The following is a 23,066-nucleotide window of genomic DNA, read 5'->3' as shown; positions in this document are numbered from 1 at the left end:
CTTACCTCTTTATTTTTGGGTTGATGCTATTTCTGCTGCTTGTTTTACACAGAACAGGTCTTATCTCAACAAGCGATTCACGCTCACACCTTATGAGATACTAAACAACAGAAAGCCCAATGTGAAATTTTTCCATGTGTTCGGCTCACGGTGTTTCATCTTTAACTCTAAAGAACACCGCAACAAGTTCGATGTCAAAGCCGACGAGGGAATCTTTCTGGGCTACTCTCTCACATCCAAGGCGTACAGGGTCCTAAACAAGCGTTCGAGAAAAATCGAAGAGACATACTACGTGACCTTTGACGATGGCTATGTCAAAAAGCTTCAAGCCAAAGAAGATACCGCTGGGGAAATCTTTCCTCAAACTGGCCAAGTCACAGTCTCGATCGCTAACTTATACGATAAATTTTTGGAGCTCTTTGACGAACTAGAGAAAGCTTCTCTCTCAGAAGCAAGTGCAGCAGACAACAAGATCGACCACATGAAGCAGATTGTCGAAGAAGCTGCAAGGAGAATGCATGAAGGAGGATCGACTACTGATGACCCTCCATCTAACAATGCTTCAGTCGAGGGGGAGCCAAGCTCACAAGTCGAGGGGGAGCCAAGTTCTACAATTCCAACCGAAGGGGCTTCTCCAACCAAAGGTGCTTCTTCAACCGAAGGTGCCTCTCCAACCGAAGGTGCTTCAACGCCTGAAAGTCCAGCACCACAAGAAACCCCTGAACCTCAAGTTTCTCAAAGCTCATCAATTGAGGGGGAGCATGATGATATGACGCTTGATTACGATAGCCAATCTGAGCCAGAAGAAATGATCAATGCTGAACTAGACCCAACCTTTGATCCAAATTACCCTCCTCTTACCAAATGGACCAGAGATCATCCTATCTCTCAAGTGGTTGGTGATGTCTCTGAAAAGGTTCTGACCCGATCTCAACTGAAGGCAAAACAGACATCCTTATTTTCAAAAGTTGAGTTTTGTATGTTTAACTCATTCGTATCAAAAGTTGAACCGAAGACAGTTAACACTGCCCTCGATCACTCTGATTGGGTTCAAGCAATGCAAGACGAACTGAACGAATTTGAAAGGAACAAAGTCTGGCGCCTCATTCCAACTCCTCCAGATGCTTCGGTTGTTGGTCTCAAATGGGTCTTTAGGAACAAATTGGACAAGGAAGGTAATGTTATAAGGAACAAGGCTCGTCTAGTGGTAAAGGGATACTGTCAGGAGGAAGGGATAGATTATGAAGAGACTTTCGCTCCACTAGCTAGGCTAGAATCTGTTAGAATATTTCTGGCTTATGCTGCTCACAAAAACTTTGAAGTTTTCCAAATGGACGTCAAGTGTGCATTTCTTAATGGAGAACTCGAAGAAACTGTGTATGTGGAGCAACCTCCTGGGTTCGTGAACGAAAAGTATCCAAACCATTGCTATATTCTGGATAAAGCTGTGTACGGCCTCAAACAAGCTCCGAGGGCCTGGTATGAAACGCTAACTAAATTTTTAAAGATGTCTAAATTCAAACAAGGTTCGGTTGACCCAACCTTCTTTCGCAAAAAGGAAGGTAACCACCTTATGATAGTTCAAATTTATGTCGATGACATCATCTTTGGCTCTACGAATCCCAGCTTAACAGCTGAATTCAGAAAGTTGATGGAGACTAAATTTGAAATGAGCTCAATGGGTCCTATTAACTTTTTCCTTGGTTTAAATATTAGACAGGGACCACAAGGCATCTTTATCAATCAGGAAGCTTACACGAAGACTCTCCTAGCAAAGTTTGGCATGATGTGAGACTCCAAAGTCAAAGTCCCAATGGCATTCGGCACCAAGCTAACTCCATCCCTAGACAAACCGGCTGTTGATATCACGCTCTATCGTCAAATGATAGGCTCACTAATGTATCTCACTGCTAGCAGGCCTGAAATCATGTTTTCTGTGTGTTATTGTGCTCGATTTCAGGCGAACCCATGCGAACCTCACATGCTTGCAGTGAAGAACATCTTGCGCTATCTCAAGCGTACCACCTCCTTAGGTCTATGGTATCCATCCAACTCAGGCTTCTTCGTTCAAGCCTATTCTGATGCTGACCTTGGAGGATGTGGACTCGATAGAAAAAGTACAACTGGAGGCTGTCAATTCCTTGATGGGAAGTTGGTCAGCTGGCAATCCAAGAAACAAACGTGTGTATCGTTGTCTACTGCCGAAGCGGAATACATTGCCGCTGCATCCTGTACATCACAAGTGATTTGGATCCAGAGTCAACTTCGAGACTATGGACTCAATATGAAGAAGATCCCACTATATTGTGACTCTGAAAGTGCAATTAGGATCTGTCATAACCTAGTGCAACACTCTAAAACCAAACACATAGCACTGAGGTATCACTTCATCAAAGATCATGTGGAAGATGGAAACGTCGAAGTTCACTTCGTAAGAACCACTGATCAACTGGCTGACATCTTTACCAAAGCTCTTCCTGAAGCACCATTCAACAGAATACTGCAAGGGCTAGGTATGATGGAATCAGAGTCAGTACCTCATACTACCTCTCAACTTCAAACGTAAGAAGCGAAACCAACCGAACGTTAGGGTTCGGTTAAACCATCTGACTCGCTCATCACTTCAAAGGTAGTTTTTCTCTGTTGTATATTTCTTGTACAAAATTATTTTTCTTAATATTGAAAGTATTTTCTAATTGCATGTCTAAATCCCTTGGTTTCTCACAATTTTCCAAAACCGAAACCTACCGAAGGTTCGGGTTCGGTTTTTCAAAATTTTGTTGAACCGAAACCAACCGAAGGTTCGGGTTCGGTTTTTCAAAATTTTGTTCAACCGAAACCAACCGAACGCTCGGGTTCGGTTTTTCAAAATTTTCTGGAACCGAAACCAACCGAACGCTCGGGTTCGGTTTTTCAACTTTTTCCAACTGAAACCAACCGAACGTTCGGGTTCGGTTTTTCATATTTTTTTTTTCCAAAGTTTTTTTTAAGTCTTATTTTTTTTCTTTTCTTACTTATTGGTTTTATTTTATTTTATTTTTTTTATTCCTTTAAAGAAATCTCCAAAACACCAAAAATAATTTTCTCTTTTATTTCTTGTTGTATGTTCGTTCGTTTATGGGGATATAATTGATGACTTACTTAAGTGTCCCTAGAAGCATGCTGCTGTATGTGTCCCAAGCCTCATAAGATTTTGAATAATAGCCTTCATGACCTGGTATACACAAACCTTGTCTTCCCAATAAGGCTAACACATTTATTCTAATCGTGAGCTACCTCTCTCTCTTCTCACATGAGTTCAGAGTTTCCTGCTTGGTCCTTATTTTCGCAGCAGAGGTACTATGTTTTCTTACACCATCTCCATTAAACTTCTCCATTACATTCGTTTCATCAATGTAACCCTTGAAACTCTCAGACATTACCACTGAGGTTTATGGTTACACAACATCTGTGTTTATGATCTTAGTTTCGTGTCACTACGAGCTGAGTGAAACCCAAAATTCAACACCTAATGAATTGACGGTGAACAATTAATTTGCTCAAGTTTTCACCAAAGAATTGACGAATGTACCTTCATGAAATCTCAAATTTTATTTTGTGTGATTCCTATGAAATTGTTAAACACCATAACATTTCTTCCCTTGGGATCCAATTTTAAATTTTTTTATCTGAGATTTTATATTTTATACCAAGCCAATTTAAAATAAATTCCTACCTACTTGTTCAACAGGCTACACCGGTCTCACAAGTACTTTATTCACTTTCTTTCTTATTTCAAGAATAGAATTGCTGAATCAAAGCGAAATCCACCCTTATTTAGCCTAATTAAAAGAAGCCTTTCAACATTTATTAATAAGTGTTTGATCGAAATTCAACGGGAATCCACACTAACACTTTAAGGTCTCTCTTGACCTTGAAGGAAGAGATTCGTGCCCGGGATCATCAGTTTCGTGTCATTATTGACATCACAGAAAATCCTTAAAAGAGTTGCTTTATTTCTTTTTCTTTTACACTCTTTGCACGAAAATCTTTGATTTTCCAAAATTCCGTTACTAATTTTTACAGGCTGTATTATTACTTGGCGGTTAATTATGCAGCTGTGGTCAAAAACAATCCACGTGGGCATTTAATTCAAAAGATGCAGGTTGCTGACTCGGCGGGAGTTAAAAGGATTGAAATTCAAATGACGGTAAAAAGGGGGCGTGTGTGAATTTGAAACGCCCATGCTTTTACTGACATTATGGACGCGTGTGCGAAATCCAAGAGCCATCCCTCTGGCATTTAAAGGCGCGTGAGGATTTGAACCGTTTTTCTTCTGAAACGACGCTTGTTGGGTGGCGTGATCCTAGGAATCTGACACTATCTCTCCTACGTGATCATCACACAGAAGATTTGAAACGATTTTTCTCTCTCCAATCCCTCACTATAAAAGGCAGTCTACAACACCATTTACCTTTTTACTGCTTCCGGATTTTCTAGAGAGCACAAACTCCCAAAAGCTTCACTGTTCATCTTCTTCTTCTACTACCTTCAACAATGGCAGAATCTTCTTCCGTCCATGCTACATCACAAATCCTTCCCATTCGTCCGCAACAATGCCTGGTGATCGATCTCAACCCTCTGGCGTACGACTCCTACATGTTGTCGATCATCGAGTGCCTGAAGTACTCCCAAATCGCCACCGCTCTCTCCAGGATCGAGTCTGTGCCCATGGTGGCCCTATCGCAGGTTTATGCGACTGCATATTACGACAAAGCAGTCGACCGGGTGTTCTTCGAGATTGCTGAACACAAGACATCTGTTTCTCGACAGCGTTTCTGCACAATGCTAGGGTTGGCTGTTGACCCATCGAGAATAAATCCGGAGACGATTCCGGTTGGGTATATGTACAATATGTTTTACAACATGGGGTACACGGAGGTCCTCACCTCCTTCGCTAAGTTCAAAAAGTCCTGCCTGCCGCCACAGTGGAACGGCATGTTCACAGTCCTCTTCAAGGGCTTGTCGGAACGGAGCTCAGGGTCCGACGGTGCTAGTCGACTTTTCTTGTCGATCATGTATGCCGTCTACAACGGGGTTAACTTGGATTTTGGGTTGGTCCTCTGACAACAGCTTATCCAGAGCCTTTCTTCATCATCACGACACTCCGTGGTGTCGTTGGCCCGGTTCTGGATTTTGATTACGAAGTGGGCGATGGACAAGTTCAACATTCCAATTGCTGCAGGTGCATCGATGTCTTCTATCGGTACGTTTCATACCAAGAAGATCATCGTCTCGGATGCATCTAAATTCTCATTCATTGGATCCATTCCGGAGACAATGTATGGCGACGTGCCCTCTGACATCAGACTGATCCGGACGATCAAGGAATTCAGGGCAACTGGTCCTAGGGAACTTACACCGGATATGCTCAGGTCCATCCACGATGCTGACAAACCGGTGAACAGGGGTAAAAAGGCGGACAAAGGGAAGCAAGCGACCAAAGCTCCTACCGGTCCTTCTCCCAAGAAGAGGAAACAGACAAAGGCTGCACAGTCCCCACAACCGAAGAGGAGGAAGACTCAACCGAAGCGAAAGCTTGTTATTCCCTCTTCTTCGAGTGACTCAGGAAACGAGAGTTCGGGTTCGGACGGCTCTCAAGGAGGCGAAACCCCTCAACGAGGCAACACACCACCTCGGTCTCCTACCCCAGAGATGGAACATCATAATTCACCAGTTCCTTCACCTCCTCCCACCATTCCTACTTCCATTCCGACCATAATCCCCACTACCACTATTCCACCAACATCTTTCCCTATACCACCACCCATTTTCACAACTGCAACCGAAACACCACCAGTAACTGAAACCCCACCCGTAACCGAACCACCACAAACCGAAACCCATACAACCGAACCTACCCACACTCAACCACCACCCAAAACTACCCCACCCCATACTCAACCTCAACATACCCCAACCACAACACCCCCAGCTTCACCACCCCCTCCATCTCTAGAAAATGCCTCTGATGGAGATAACCCTTACCTTGGCGGTGATAACATGAACTTCGATTCGGTCTACTATAGTCCGTTTCAGGTTCAGAGTGATGAAGAGGATGATGCTCCAGTGACAAAGAAGCATCTTAAGGAGCTCAACGAGAAGGTTGATCTACTTCTCGCCTCATCTTCCAACCAGCAGTCCTCTCTTTCTGAAGCTGCACTTCAGAAGATTGTTGACGCCTTCTCCAGGGCTTAACATGATTCGGTAGCCTCAGCCACTGCTGCCATCGAAGCCTCTACCAAAGCCTGTGAGGCTGCGACCGAAAAAGTCGATAAACTATTCTCAGACGCCTCTTCTTTGCTGAAGTCATTGCAAGAGAGTGCGGATGCCACCAAGACAACTTTGGAACCGATTGTTCAGCAATTGGCCAAGTTCGTCTCAACGGAGTTGACTTCGTTCGCTGCTCTTCGCCAAACCATAAGCGACGACAACTCGGCCCTTTGTGCCTCCATCGATGAACGCCTTGCTAAGCTACAAGAGGATCTTGCGGCTGAAAATTCTTTGATGGACGTTCTCGCGAGCAAAACAACCGCCCTCAAGATCAAGAGCACGCAACTTTCAAACTCACAACAACAACTTGAAGCTCTTCGATCCGAAAGGGAGGTTATCAAAACTTGTGTTTCGGATGTACACGCTGCCTTATCAAACATCCTAGAAGCACATGATCCGATTCTAAACCACTCAGTGAGGCGAACCCTTGCTGAAAAGCTCTCTCCGGCCATGGACCTTCTCAGCAAAATCGAAGGCCTTCCGAGTTTCGTGTCCATTCCGAAACAAGGGGGAGATGAGAAGAAGAACGGATCGAAACCACCTCCTTCCTCCAAAGCTACTCACACAACCGAACCACCTCCGACTGGTCAAGCTTCGGGTTCGGGTGTGAAGGACAAAGGGAAAAACATAGCTGAGGAAGAAGATGAAGATGAAGATGAAGACAGGGAGACCATTGCTGACATGTTGAAACGAAAGAACAGTCGCAATGTGGATGAAGATGTAAATCGTGTGGTGCGAGAGGCTGAAGAAGCCGAACGCAAGCAAAAGGAAGCCCACGATCTCCTCGAGAGCAGGAAGACTTTATTCCCTGCATGGACTCGGGAGAGAATGATCAAAGAGGCCATAGATACTCCCAGCATATTATGGCTCGAGCCGGTGATCTCGTTCGACTGCAATAATACTGTCGACTCGCAGTTCGACATGCCGCTGACTCGAAAGGCGTTTATCTTCCACGCCTTCTCAAACATCTTTGAAGTCCCTCATCCGAACGCTGAGCTTGACAGGGAGCTCATTGACTTCTATCTGGCGGCTGCTCGTCCTCAATACCTTACTTGGAGCGCCCAGAAGATAGTGAACGTTCGGGTACTGAAGCCTTACACCGAAGGTCGATTTATAAACGTTAAATTCAAGGTGATTCGGGGATCTGCAAAGACTGCTCATCACATCTCCCTGGCAGATCTACCGAACTTAAATCCTCATGATTGGATTGTCCTGCATAATATCCTTTTGACTGATGAAGCCGAATATGGTCCCATTATAGACCATATCAAAAGGATGTTAGTCTGCTACATCATGGAGGTTGCCCTAATGGATCAGGAGGTCGCCACAGTCTTCAAGAAGAAACCGAAGATAGCTCCTGTGGGATCGGCCAGTGATCTCAGCCAAATGCAAATGGGCAGAATCGACCCGAGACGCAACTCGATTATGTTCACTAGAGCAGAAGGACAGAAATGTCTCTTTGCTTTAACTGACAAACACCTTTACACCACCGCTTGTCTGGAGCACGAATTATCGATCATCAAGAGGTGTAAAGAGAATTCGGCTGATGATGTCAAGTACTTCGACAACATGATCCAATGGTACATCAGGTTTAGACAGATAATACTCTCGCTCACCAAATGTCTGTTTAACACTGTGAAGAAGAAGGTACCTGCTTCAGCTGCTGGTCCAAGTAACAAGTGAAGGTCTCGCTCCAATTGACGCAAAGGGGGAGATTGTTGGGCTGAAGATTATTTTGAAGTGTTGCATCGTTGGGCTCGATAGTTTATTTATTTAGTTTGTATTCCGGTTTGGGCCTGTCCAACCGCGAGCCCATTATGTTTAATATATAAGTATATGCTTGCATGCATATTAGGTTAACATTTAACAAATTAGAACGATAGATCAGAGCATAACGATAGTATTTTCCAGATTTCTTTAATCGTTCTTGTAACCTACCAATCCTCTACAGTTGATGTTCTTAATCGAGCTCTTCTGAGGATTTTGTTTAATCATTCGACACGTTTGATTCAACCTTGTCTCGTTCTTATTTTCATGTTCTTACAGTTTTATATTTAATTACTTGTTCAAGATCTATTCGATCTTCATAGATTAAAGATTATTAATCTCATCAGAATTCCTAGGTTTGGATGAGATTCATTGAAACTTTTTAATGGCATGTTTAAATCTCGATATGCCCCTCTCGTTTGTGACTGGGATACCGAGGATCACAAAGTGGGTGTGAATTACCATGCAAATTCACATGGTGCCTTCATTGTAACGATCACCTATTCGATGTGCCGGTAAACCACACACGCTCCATCGAACTATGATAAACAATGAATCACCCTTTGCCGCCTTTGCTTAGAACCAATTAGTGTGCCGGTAAACCACACACGCTCCACTAACTTCTTAGCAAGGGTGTAAAGTGTAATTTCATGGGATTGCATCAATTCACTTTTCCTAAAGTAACTAAGATTGGGAATTTTTTTTTTGAAAAACATGTAGTTACTTTGTATTTCATATTATACTTTTAATGAGGAGATGAGGTTGCCCTATCCTACCCGTTCGACTAACGACCCTCCACCGATCAAACAAGCGGTGGGTGTGAGTGTACACCCATTAAGCGCCATTTTATAGGCAGCGACCTTATACCTACCTTATAGACCGGCTTCGTGAATGAGGCCTACTAACGGTAAGACTAGCATTTTAATTATACATATATACATATTAATCTTGTAATATTATATTTGTATAGGGTTGGATTTTAAACTTGTAAAATTCTAGGGTTTGAAATTTAAATTGTCTAAATCAAACTTTTAATCACAAAACATAAATTTCAAAACTTGAGGGAAAGTTTTAAACATTTAAAACATAGATGATCAAATAACAAATAATCTTAATTAACAATTAATTCCATAATTATCCATATTTGATTTATTTAATGATTTCTTGCAAAACAATTTACCAATTAAAATAAAATAATTAATCAATTATCACATAAGGAAACAAATATTTTATTAATTGATAAATATCTTCAATTGGGTCAAGAATATACTATATATATATATATATATATATATATATATATATATATATCATAAAATCGGATTTATATTGATCTAATATGATTAAGGCAAGTATTTCAAAGATAAACAGCAAGAAATCTCGAAGTTTCCTCCTTCTGACGCTCGAACTCGCCGAGTACCAAGATGGACTCGCCGAGTTGAGCCTACTCGTCGAGTACCACCATGGGACTCGCCGAGTTCATCAGGCAGAGGACAAAAAACGATTTTTTAAGTAACAAACAAGCAATCAAAGTATCAATTCAATAGAAACCAATCTAGGCTCTGATACCACTGATGGGTTTTAACCATATGGACATCCCTATGTGCACATGCAACCCTAATGCTTGGATCTAGGTTTCTCTAATTGAACATACATTGAATCCAAGACTTCTAATGGCTAATATACAATAATAACAATATGAAATCAGAGATTAGAAGCTTACCTTGAATCACTTGCTTGATCTTGTTGTCCTTGAGGCTTTAGAGTCACAATTGTCACTCCTCTAATGACTTACAAACACCAACTAGCAAGAAGATGATTTAGGAGAGAGGAGAGGGAATAGAAATCGGCCAGGGTTTCTTTCTAAAGCACAAGTGCCGATTTCCTTAACCCATGGGGTCTATTTATACTAGTAAGGCTCCTAGGGTTTCACCCTTAAACCATAATTGGATAACTTAGGCCCTAAGCAATCCAAATCCTTTCCATGATAAGCCTTGGACGATTTTATGGCTATCCATAGCCCTAGAAATCGTCCACCCTTTATCTTTAAAGGATATATAGCCCAAAGTGCAACTATCAAACAATTGACAGTTTATACCCCTTTATTTAATTAATCTCTTTAAGTCACCAAATTAATTCCTAATTAATTTATGACTTATATTAATCAAATAACAGTATTATTATTCCTTAATAATATTCCTTCTCTCATTATAAATCATCCTGTCAAGTTGCTATGGTGAAGGCAACCCAAAAGGACCATGCACAACCAGATCAGATACTTGCCTAATATAGTTGCAGCCTTAGACACTATTCCAACAATTTGGACCGATCGTATAACACCAATTGGAATTGTGTCTGCAACGACTTCTAGCCCTAAAAATCACCATTCACGCCTTTAGAGGGAAACATCGACACCTTCTCTACATCATTCATTATGTTCGTCGATGTTTCTACTCATACTTCCAGCTAATCAGTATTTAGTGTTCATTGATTTTCATTTCAATTTAAGCTTTCTACCAAAACCCAAATTGAAATCAAAACTTAATACATTAATTTAGCATGTTTGATTTATAGTTATGGAAATTTATAGCTTTTACAAGTTTCATTTTGCACATAAAGATTTACTCATTTGGTGATTTATTCACCTATACAGACTTGCTTATATACCATATCTCCATCTTATGTTCCTGTTGCCTGCCTCATTGATCCTTCTCATTCTAGGTAAATTGATTGTTGGTTTTTTTTTGTTCAAATTAGTGCATTGCATTTTTTTATAGGATTGAGGTGTTGATTGAGTGGATTGGGCAGGAGTTTGATCTGATTCGGGTTTATAGGATTGTACAACTTAAATTTAAAAGGTTGTACCCGACAACTTACTTCATGTTTGTGATTCTTCCGGATGCAAAGGGAGCTTATCATAAGTCTTCTATATCTTAATTTATACATTGATTATTTATATATTATTGTTTTTTCTTTTAGCAAGAATCAAACATGTATGTGAAACAGATCTAGGAATCATTTCCTAATGCTGCTAGTCAAAAAATGTCATGAACCTTCGCATACAGTACTTTGAAAATGTGGCAATGAAGATCAATGTTAAGGTATTATTATGTTATCAACTTATCAGTTATCATCATTCTTTTTTTTAATAACACAATAATAATAATAATAATAATAATAATAATAATAATAATAATAATAATAATAATAATAATAATAATAATAGTAATGTACTCAATTGTAGGAGTATATTATAATTAGGTTGGTGGAAGAAACACAGTTTTGGCTGCAGCTCTTTCTAATAGACTTCATGTTCCTAGGTTAGAAGATTTGCCTGTTATGCCAGTAGAACAGATTGATTTTATGCTTCAGGTAATTATCTACTTATTATACCGAGCACTTTGATGCATATTTTACAAATTTCACTAAAGGTGTTGAAACAATTGAAAATTATGTATGTATGCATGAAGATGATCATGCAATCCTCTCGAAGCATCAAGACTAGAGAAGTGGCTTAGCATGTGACATCCCCAAAATCTCGACCAGAAAAGACCGATTTCATTTATGCTTTTTAAAATAATTTCAGAGTAAATCCTTTTGATTTAAAAGTGTTGCAAAATTTGTTCCCAAAACAAAACATGATAAAGTAATATTTATCAAAGCATTTCATCAAAAGATGCATTTTCATTATATAATCAAAACTCGGGATGTCATGTTCCGATACATACCATAAAGCATAAACGATAACATTACAAGTCATTCAACAAATATATACATATACAGACTTGTAAACAAAACAACTTGATGATTCATCCATCTTACGCCCTTGCGCCACTTCCTGTAATACAAATAAACTGAGTGGGTCAGGCTTGGGAGCCTGGTGAGCATATAGGGTTTTCAACCCACAATAAATTAATTATATTTAATTTCACCAACCAATCACTATCCCGATTACCCATTCCCGTTATCCTCACTTTACGTCCCTAAAACAACATCTATCTCAAGGGAACTAATCTAGGATTTTCATCGGGACGGACATTACTGCTAAGGGGTTTCCTCAACAATAGATATCCTAAAGGCAACCATGAGGGGGATAGAGTACACCGGTGAACACATCGTTCACAACACCTACAGGTTATGAACCTGCTAGCGTTCCACTGAACTGTCTAGAAAGAGTCCGTGGTCGTTATCCATACTCCGTTGAATAACTAGATCAACAACAACATCGAGGCCTCTCATCTGTTTATTTCACACCAACTATCTACCCATGTTCTACCCAACATATTAGTAGATAAAAATATATATTCTCATACATAGTTTAAAACCTGTATAGCATTTTCATTCAATATATATTCCACATAACAGATGAGGCATACCCACATAACATGTATTTCATAGAAAACAAATCAGATCTATGAGATAGAAGAGAATGAATATACATTCACACACATAACAACAAAATTATACACATAACACGTATTTCGTATAAAATACTTCATAATCATGCGTTAGAAGAAAGTAACTACGCACTCGCACTTATAAACAACAATATACTTAATACACTCGAACCATACTTGTATTATTATCGTGTTTATGAAAGGTAGTATACACTCACTTGATCAGAAGATGATCAGACAGCACTACGACTTGCAGAAGTAGTAATCCTCAGCAGATCTGGAAGATCTTTACAAAAATCGAACTTCTCGCGGGTAGAGCTTCGGCTCGGGAATCTTACTTCTCGGGATCGTAAAACTTCCCTCTTAACTTGGATATGAGATCCGGGGTGTCGGGATGGCTTCGGGGGTTTACACGCAGATCTTCGGCACAAAAACAAGGAGAAATGAGCAAATAAGCCCAGAACCCTCGCATCCTATTTATAGGAGGCTGGAGCCTCGGAGTACGCGGGGCGTACTCGTCCGAAATCATCATGGCGTTCGTCATCCGAAGAACTCGAGTGCGAAGGTCGTCATGCTTCGCTGTACGTGGGGCGTACAGCAGTACGCTGGGCGTACTTCGGATATGCCCGGTGACTCCCCTTCGGATAATACCGGGTTTAATAATTAAATTTAAATATTAATTATTTAATAAACTTTGAAAATTAATATCTTCTTCATATGAACTCCGTTTTCGACGTTCTTTATATCCACGCGAAGGTAAGACTACGCTCTACAACTTTCGTTTAGACTTTGTCGGCTAATTTTAACTTTATTTTTATTATTTATTTTTAATAGGCCGGTACAGAAAAACTTCGTTATAAATTCATAACTTCTTCGTTTGACGTCCGTTCTCGCCTAACTTTTCATCGCTTCGATCCCAACAACGAGACCTTCAATTCTCGTTTAGCTTGCTTCGGCTAAAAACCGCTCGATCTTAAATCGAGTATTTCGGGCTGCATACCGCTAAGTCGAAACTTCGGTAAATCATAACTTCCTCATACGAAGTCAGATTTGGGCATTCTATATATATATTCGGAAACCTCGTTTCAACTACTACAACATTATCCAAAGATATTAAGTTTATTTTACACTTAATTTTTGATGCTTATTTTTATTCTTAATTAATCCAACCATATAATTAAGCAATTAAGCACAAAACACATAATACTCAAATAATACATTTCTATTATTTCAAAACGGGTTACAAAGGTTAACCTAGACTATTATATCAACATTAATGACAAGCCCAGAAACACAGGCATTACATAGCAGAAGTATGAAGATCTCGACGTCTTATAGTGACATTTGTAAGTACTGCAATTATGAATACGGTTTCTATTGGCACTTTCACCAGGTAATTTTCTTATATACATAATTCAAACCCCAATTATGAACTTCCACTTATTTAAATGATGGTTATGATTGCAGAATGGAAAGATTGAAGTTGAAGTTAAACTTACGGGGATTTTGAATTTAGGGGCATTGTGGCTTGGGAAGTTCGAAAATATGAGACAATAATTGTACCAGTATGGTTGTTAATTACAACTCCGAGGAAGCATATGTGACATCCCCATTTTCACAGCCAGAAAAAACCGATTTTGTTTATGCTTTATAAAAATCAGAGTACCTCTTTTTAATAAAAATGTGCAGAATTTGTTCCCAGTGAAACATGATAAATTCGTTATTAAAGCATTTCTGAAGAAATGTATTTTTATTCATTTAAAACATTGGGATGTCATCGTCCATACAGAAACATAAGCATAAACAAAACTTACATTCGTTATCACTAGTGATCTATATTTCCTTAATCTCTCAGTGTAATGTGACTTCATATCGACACCTGTGATATAAATAAACTGAGTGGGTCAGGTTGGGAAACCTGGTGAGTACATAGGGTTTTCAACCCACAATAATATAATTATTATGTTTAATCATCAAACAATTAACCCAATTACCCATCCCCATCATCTTCTTTAATCTTAAGGATCTACCCTAAGAATCAACTATTTCTCGTTCATTCATTCCTAAGGATTTTCCTAAGGAATAGGTACGAAGTCCATCGTTGTCAATGACACAACTGTCAAGCACAACTGCTAGTTCTATCACTTAGGCGCAGCTGCCATAGTTGTGACATTCTATATGAGGCACTTCTGCCGGTATTGTCCTTTAGACGCTACTGTCAAGGTTATAATGTTCTTTATTAGGCGCAGCTACTGATATTATCCTTAGAGCAGCTGCTAGGATGTTTATTGTAGATCAACAACATCTACATGTTGTCGCGCAGCTGCCAGTGCTCTTCTATAGGGTACTAGGTCCATTGCTGTCAATGTTCACCTATAAGGTACTAGGTCCATACCACTAATATTCCTTTATTTCAGCTTTCACCCCTCGTCCTTCATCTACCCATGTTTTACCCAACATATTTTGTAGATATAAAAATACGTATACAATTTAAAACATTTAAAACATGTATAAAAATCTCTCACCCAGCATAGATAGCAAGTATTCAGACAATATGCACACATAGCACGTATGTTATATTAAATACTTCATATCTATGTGTAAGATGAAAGTAACTATGCACTCACCTGGTAAGGTGGTGAATTGGCACTCGGACAGCACTTCGTTACTCTTAAAACAATTATCCCTTGACGAAACCTAGTATCATTACCACTAGAGTTTAGTCTAACGTTTGACGAGACTAATTTAATAGTCTAGCTATTATTACTATTATATAAGCGTTAAACAATACTTATATAACCCATAATAATAGCTCAAATATTCCTTATAAGGTCCTAATAACATTACTATATTGGAACATAAGCTATACTAAAGATAGGGTAGACATAGCTCACTTACAAAGGGTTTTTTCTCGAAAACTGGGCTTCGCTGGAGCAGCGTTCCCGAGCCGAAAGGCTCTTCTTCTCGGAGCCGTCGGGCGCTCCGGGCTTCCGCCTCGTGCTAGGGAGGTTCCCTAGGCTTTTTGGGAGGTTTTAGGGCTTAGAGAGATGTTCTAGAGAGAGAAAGAAGTGGGGAAAGGAGTGAGGAAAAGAGGCAGCCTCGAGCCTCTACTTATAGGCCTCCAGGGGCGTCGCCACATCGTGGTGCCTCTCACCACGTCGTGGTGTTGCGTAGGCTCCAAGTTTTCACCTGGTGCTGACACGTGGCATCGCACACAGGGTGGAAATCAGCTGATTTTCAAAAATTCATAACTTTGGCATACGAGCTCCGTTTTTGACGTTCTCTATATCCACGCATAGGTAAAAATAGGATCTACAACTTTCATTTTGACTCCGTCGGCTAATTCTCTACTGATCTTAAATTTAACAGTAGGAGGAGTTTAGACTGTTAAATGATCGCGGAGAATTCGTAATTCCTTCATACGGACTCCGTTTTCGTCTGTATTTTTACCGTTGAGTTCATATTAATGAGATCTTCAACTCTCATTTAGGTCGCGTAAGCCAAAAACCGCTCGAACTAAAATTCAAGTTTCGGGTCGTGCACTACTAGAAAAATCATAACTTCCTCATACGAAGTCAGATTTGGGCGTTCTTTTTATGGATGTTCTCGGTTTAACGTATACTACAACTTTGGTTTAGATCACTAAGAATAAAAAGTACTCCATCGATAATTCACTATTTACGTCTCCCGGTGCTGTGTCGGTTTTGCCGTAAAACTTCGATGGGCCATAACTTCTTCGTTATAAGTCGGATTTCGGCGCTCTTTATATGTACGAAACCCTTGAGACATATTCTACAACTTGGTTAAGATTATTTATTCTAAATAATCTTTTGTCGAAAAGTTGTTTTCAACCCCTATTCTCTCTAAATTGACTAGCCCGTATCTACGGGCGTTACAATTATCTCCCCCTTAGGATGATTACATCCCGGAATCATCAACAAAACAGGGCTCACATGATGACTCCATACGTTATCTCTTCATCCTAGGTAATAATCGTAACTTTCTATGTTTCTTCGAATATGTATCTAACTCCTGGTCTTCTTGACTGCAAGCGGTGCTTGATCTTGCACCCGTTCTCTATGTCTTGTTACACTTTCAATCATGACCTTTGTAACAACGTAATTTTTCAAAACAATTGTTCATTTCTTAAAAACATAATTTCATCCAAATCAACCCATAAGAATCCAATATAACATAGTCATGATACAAAACATGTCAAATCCCAAGATCAACTAAATCCAAATCCACCTGCGGGTGTGTGTACGAGTCATGCCAGCGCCTTCCCACGGTCCTCGCTAGTACCTGAAACACATAACACAAAAACTGTAAGCCTAAATGCTTAGTGAGTTCCCCAATATAACACTTACACACATACGCCCTTCCAGGCCATGACCTTCCGGTCCATGTGTCTCAGGGGACTTCCGTCCCGACCCGGTAAACCTTCCGGTCCCACCTGTGTCGACCTTCCGGTCCATAACTCCCTGACCTTCCGGTCTTCATCATAATGCCTTCCGGCCCATAACATAATGCCTTCCGGCCCATATCAAGCATAACATACATTACGCATACAAAACAGGCAACTTAACATACAATGCATATATCTTATAGCATACCAGACCTTCCGGTCACACATAGGTACCCTTCCAGGTACAGTATAGTGAGAAGACTCGCCTCATATGATGTCTAAGTCTCACGTGCTCGATATTTCTGAATCTTGTAACCTCGACCTAGCCTCACCTAATCACATCAAATAATCATTCTAAATCATTAACGGCTCGCAAGGCTATACTATATTCCTTCTAAAATTCCATAGAAGGGTAAAAGACCTTTTTATCCCTCCCTGACCCAATAGTACACATGTTGACTAAAACCCTAAAAGTCAATAAAAGTCAACAGCAAGCAGTACGCGAGGCGTACCAGCTCCTGTACGCGGGGCGTACTCTTGCATTCCAGAAACGGGGTACGCAACCCCTTACGCGGCACGTACTAGGATTACGCCCGACGTAATGCCAAGTTTCCTTGTTCAGCACATTCAGGTCTTAAACGGTTAAGACTTGCATCCAAACTTCAGATCTGACTCCTCGAATATGTCTTAAACCATAAAGTTGGAACCTTTAAGCCTTTGCATGGCTGTAAAGGTCACTTTGTGCTCAAAACACCTTTCCTCATTCCATAATGAGACTATAACTCATGCATGCCACAAGATCCACGTCCAAGACTCGATTTTTATGACTCCTCAACACATATTACACTAGAAAAGGTCGGATTTAAGCTTATGGAGACTCTTTGCACATAAAGTCTCCAACTTTGAACCAAAAACCCTAAAAATGGTCCAACAAGCAAAACTTATGAAGAACAAGGAAAGCTTTGAGCTTTTTACTTCAGGAAGGATCTCCAACCACTGTAGAACTCGGATCTACACTTGTTCTTCAACTTCTAGCTCCAACAATGGCTCCTTCTTCTCCTTCTTCACCTTGAAAAGACAACTTCAAGCTCAAAAACTCACACACAAGCTAAAGCACGAATCTCAGCTCTTCAAGGGCTCTCTCAAGGGTGTATGGTGGCTAGGGCAAAGGACTACATGTTCCTTTTATAGTGCAAGGCCACAAATTAGGGTTTTGCATCTAGGCCGGTTACGCCCGACGTAACCTTGGGTACGCCCAACATACCCGGATGACCTGCGTACAAATTAAGCGCGCGAGTACGCGCGACGTACACCCCAGTACGCCCAACGTACTCACCCATTACATCTTTTACTTTAAGGGACTAACTAGCCAATTTTCCAAAATAGAAGGGTTATAAAGCAAACCTGGATTTCGGGCTGTTACAATTCTCCCACACTAGAACCAGACTTCGCCCTCGAAGTCTCATGCTGTGAACAACTTCGATTTGAGTTCAGACACCCCTGAAGGTGTGTCCGAATCCCTCAAACCAGGGCTCTGATACCAACTTGTAACACCCCAAAATATGGGCCAAAAATTTCATTTTTAATTAAGTGATTTGCAAAACGTTTGTAACAAAATATCATTCGACCATATCATTTAATAAAACATGTCTCGTGTCTGTAAACCAAAACGTAAATCATAATAATATCAAAGTACAAATCCCAGAATGTCTCATAGTGTGGAAAAACAAGAGTGTGTGTGATATGCCGCTACCGCGCCAGCTCCTTCCCCTTGGCTGAAGAGGTACCTGAAACAATAACTAAAAACCGTAAGCACGAAGCTTAGTGAGTTCTCCCACTGTACCACATACCATATAACCACATATCATACATATATTGTCAGGCATATCTGGGTGCCCGACCTACCCCTTCGGTCCTCTCGACCGGATATTAGCTAGCATATCTGGGTGCTGGCCTCCCCTTCGGTCCTCTCGACCGGATACTAACTAGCATATCTGGGTGCTGGTCTCCCCTTCGGTCCTCTGGACCGGATGCTGGAGACTATTTCACCCCCCCTAATACTACCATATAACACATATCACATAATCTATCTAGCATGGCTGGGCATGACTGCCCCTTCGGCCCTACCGACCAGTAAACCGGGGACTATCTCCCCTACTGTCACTAGCACATAGCATCATATCATACTAGCACATAAACATAACACAGGTAGTAGCAACCCTAGATGAATATCACAGAGACAATCATCTAATCATATAATTCCTACCGGTGGGCTGGCATTGTGGTCGTAGACCCACTGCTACTGGAAGGTAACTCACCTCGAAAGTAGCTACTGAAAATCTGCTTGCTGAGCGCCTGACTGCTGAACCGGTAATCCTCCAGCTATAAATCATGAACATAGATTAGACACTCATAAATACCCTTAGTTCAAATGACTGACCCTCCCTTGGTCCAAGGTCAACTCCTTGGTCAAAGTCAACTTCTAGTTGACTGAACTCGCCGAGTCATGGCATAGACTCGCCGAGTCGTTCTCCTACTAACCCGGTCCTACTCGACAAGTCCTTCTTCCCACTCACTGAGTCACCCTTAACTCACTACTTGGGACGATTGAACTGACACGTGACCCAACTCGCCGAGTCCAGGAACAACTCACCGAGTCCCCACGAGTAGATCTCCTGCTCACTTCCAAATCCTCACTAGAGCATCTTTTTTTTTTTGAGGATTTGGGTTTCTGGGACTATTGCTACACACTAAATTGCTAATTCCACGTGCAGATACGAAGGGTTGGACCTCCAACACTTTAACCCCTCTCACTCAGTAACAGTTCATCCGACTCGCCGAGTTTGAAGAACAACTCGTCAAGTACCAGGCAATCTTCATAGGACTCGCCGAGTTGTTCATCCAACTCATCGAGTCTAAGGCCATCTTCATAGAACTCGCCGAGTTCCACTTTGGGACTCGTCGGGTCCCTTGACCCATTTCCCATATAGACCAAATCTGAGACATGCAACGCTTCAAAACCATAGATCTATGTTCCTAGGTCATGCTTATCACGTAAAGTTGCAAACTTTACGTGCATGCATGGCCCTACAAGCTCCACAAGGCAAATCCAAGCTTTTTATGAGGTTATACACTCAATGGGGGACCTCAATCACTCCAACCACAGGAGCTTTATACTTCTAATACGTCCATAATGTCTAGATCTGAAGTCCTTTCGGATCATTAAGCACAAACACAAGGAGTATGGTGTTTTAGGGCTTGAAAACCACCATTTTAGGGACAAAAGGGAATCTAAAGAACTAGTGATCAAGGTAGGGGCTTTTCTACCTGAATGGAAGCCTCTTGCAGTGTAGATTCCGGATCTACCTTCCCTCCTTGCACACTACAATCTCTTTCTTCTTCTTCTAAGCTCCAATCCTTCTTTACAAAGCTAAAATCACTCTCAAGAACAAAATGGGGGCTAGGGTTTCGCTCTTCAGCTCTCTGGAAGTGTTAGGGACAAAGGAGGCCAAGTTAGAGCGTTTAAATAGGGTGCAAACACCCGGATTAGGGTTTTTTCCCAAACAGGGTCTACTCGCCGAGTCCGAGAACCGACTCGGCGACTCCAAAGTTCAGTCCTCGCGTCTTATCCCGCTCCTACTCGGCGAGTTGGTCCATCAACTCGCCGAGTTCAAGGCAAAAAAATGCATTATTTAAAAAATGTTAGTTACAAGGAGTACGTACAGGTGCTACCTATATATTGGTGTTTTGTTTTTACCTAATACATATAAAAGCGAATTAATAGAGAAAGGCACTACCCTTAGATGTGCTACCAAAAAAAAGTATTAACATTAAGGAAAAGTGTTACATTAACCTTATATATTGCTTTTGATGATCAAATAAAGGGGAATTGAAGTCATACCTCAACTAACCTTCTTGCTACTTCATGTTTAAGCATTGCTTCCTCTGGCTCTCGAATCAGACATTTCATCGAACACATGGCATGAAAAACGAAATAAAATTCTAATTCACAAGAAAATCTTTAAATAGAAAAAACAATACAATGAAAATCTTTAAAATTCTTCACATCTTTAATATATATGGATTCATATGATGAACAGCCGCAAGCCAGTACTCTTATTTAGAAATACCAAAATATGAAATTAAAAAGAATCATTTGAACACCATACAATGAAGAAACACACGCATATGAAATAATTGTGATTGAATTTAACAACTTTAGATCAATGCAGGGGTTCCCAATGTGAATGCTTCCTTTTTCTGTGTTAAAAAAAATTAAAAACCGATGAGACATAATAGATAATTAACATTCAAGAAAATAATCAAAACGTACAACTATTCGCTTCCTATGATCTTAAAACTTGAATAACAGTTACATGGGGATATCATTCATACCACCACGACCAACCACCACCATCATCTACCTTAAATATTGCTTCTAATTATTTGTTTAATTTGATCTATAATCAATAACCACCAACATGCCTATAAGAACAGTTTAAACTTTAAAGTAACAAAACAAAATCAAGACTACAATTCTCAAATTATTTTTCTAAAATCTATAGTCTTTATGATGTTATCCTGATCTTGTTAGGCTATAAAATTTTCTAATATCTAGACTTTCTTGAATAATTTAATTATTTTTTCCTCATTTGCAATATAAACAACTACTCCAAGCTCAATAAGATCTTATCAACAACTATATTGGATGCTTAGGATCATAAAGGAAGACAGTAAACTCTCCATTCGACACAGGGTCATATCCCTCTTCATTAGCACCTGTAGTAAAAAGAAACAGGACACATATATATGGACACCTTATATGCAATGTAAGGTTTGTATCACTGATACTAAAATATTTAACATCCACAATTCGTTAATGTCAAAACTCAAAAAGAATCCATCCAAAAAAATAAATGAAATCCCAGCAACAATTTGAAAAAAAAAATTATTTGCTGAGAAAATGAGAAGATGACAGAGAAGAAGGTGAGATCGATAATACCTAATGATGCTGAGAAGATGAAATTGTTTCTTCAATCCTTTCGGATAGAGACTCCACCGCCACCGATGAAGTGAGGTATGAACTCCGACAGAAAGCAGTGGTTATTGATATCTGGTGTCAATCGCTGGTTCCGGTGGCGTGGTGGTAATAATCGCCATAGAAAACGAAATGAAATCAAATGGAAGTAGAAACATACTGAACCCTAATCAGAATCAGAATCAGAAGAACAGTTAAATTAAAGGTTCGATTTGATCTGTACCTGAAATAGCTGATACCCAAAAGCCTTTGCGCCAACATCGATGGTAGTTAACGAAGAAGGAACATAGACAGAAGTCATCGGCGGCGGATGGAAGCAGCAGAAGCACCGTCGACGACGACGCAGGTAGAAGAAGGAGACTTACCCGAAACTCCTTCTCCGAGGAGACTGCGAGCTACACGACGCTCAATCGAGGAAGTGGGAAGCGAAAGAGTTACATCGTCTAAAGAACACACTGAATTCCCCCGACCCCGACTCCGATCCCGACTCATAGTCAATATCGGAAGCCGATCAATCGTCGTCTTCATCGGCCGTCGTGATTTTGTTCAGGATCGACAACAACGACACATCTGCTGCCTTCACCTTCTTCCTCGGCTCTCTCTCTCTCTCTCTCTCTAATTTCGTCTCTAGGGCTTTGTGACACGAAAGTTACCTAAGGCGGTGCGTTTTTTTTTATGGAGAGAATGGAGAAAATGACATATAAACTGCCCATCATAAATGATGGACGAAATATGCCAAAAAAAAAAATTCATGTTTACTGTTAAAAGAGTAAGAATAATACAGGGACCATTCTTACCAAAACTCCTACAGTTTAGTGTTAAAACTTTTCACAATCTTAATATATATATATATATATATATATATATATATATATATATATATATATATATATATATATATATATATATAATTATAAATTCATTTATCTTTTCATTAGATATAGACATCATAATCTAGCTTTGATACCAAAATTTTCAAAATAATAATATAAATTATAGACTATAGAGTATTAAAGATAATAAATAAGAGATATTTGAATTGTATGATTTCCGTCTGCTTGTCGAGTTCTTTGTTGGTATTTTTAAGGTAGGTGACTTGCTATTCAGAAATTAGAAACTTCAAAAGACAAATTTGAAAATAACTCAC

The 23,066-nt window shown here is 40.1% G+C and overlaps 1 long non-coding RNA gene across 2 annotated transcripts; it reads left to right on the top strand.

The window, feature by feature from the left end:
- The first annotated feature begins 10,403 nt into the window (after positions 1–10,403).
- LOC145069869 (uncharacterized) lies at positions 10,404–14,076 on the top strand. 2 transcript variants are annotated; one of them, XR_013689703.1, is made up of 5 exons: positions 10,404–10,800; positions 10,888–11,180; positions 11,550–11,600; positions 13,788–13,869; positions 13,944–14,076. It is a non-coding gene; the product is annotated as an uncharacterized LOC145069869 (long non-coding RNA). The 2 variants fall into 2 exon arrangements; XR_013689704.1 differs by lacking the exons at positions 10,404–10,800; positions 10,888–11,180 and adding an exon at positions 11,303–11,451.
- Positions 14,077–23,066: the final 8,990 nt, after the last annotated feature.

The sequence above is a fragment of the Lactuca serriola genome, chromosome 8 (assembly GCF_051521515.1).
Source record: "Lactuca serriola cultivar US96UC23 chromosome 8, Lser_US96UC23_V15, whole genome shotgun sequence".
NCBI classification, from domain to species: domain Eukaryota; kingdom Viridiplantae; phylum Streptophyta; class Magnoliopsida; order Asterales; family Asteraceae; genus Lactuca; species Lactuca serriola.
The sequence above is the reverse complement of the archived record's forward strand: the minus strand, read 5'-3'. Positions and strand labels throughout refer to the sequence as shown.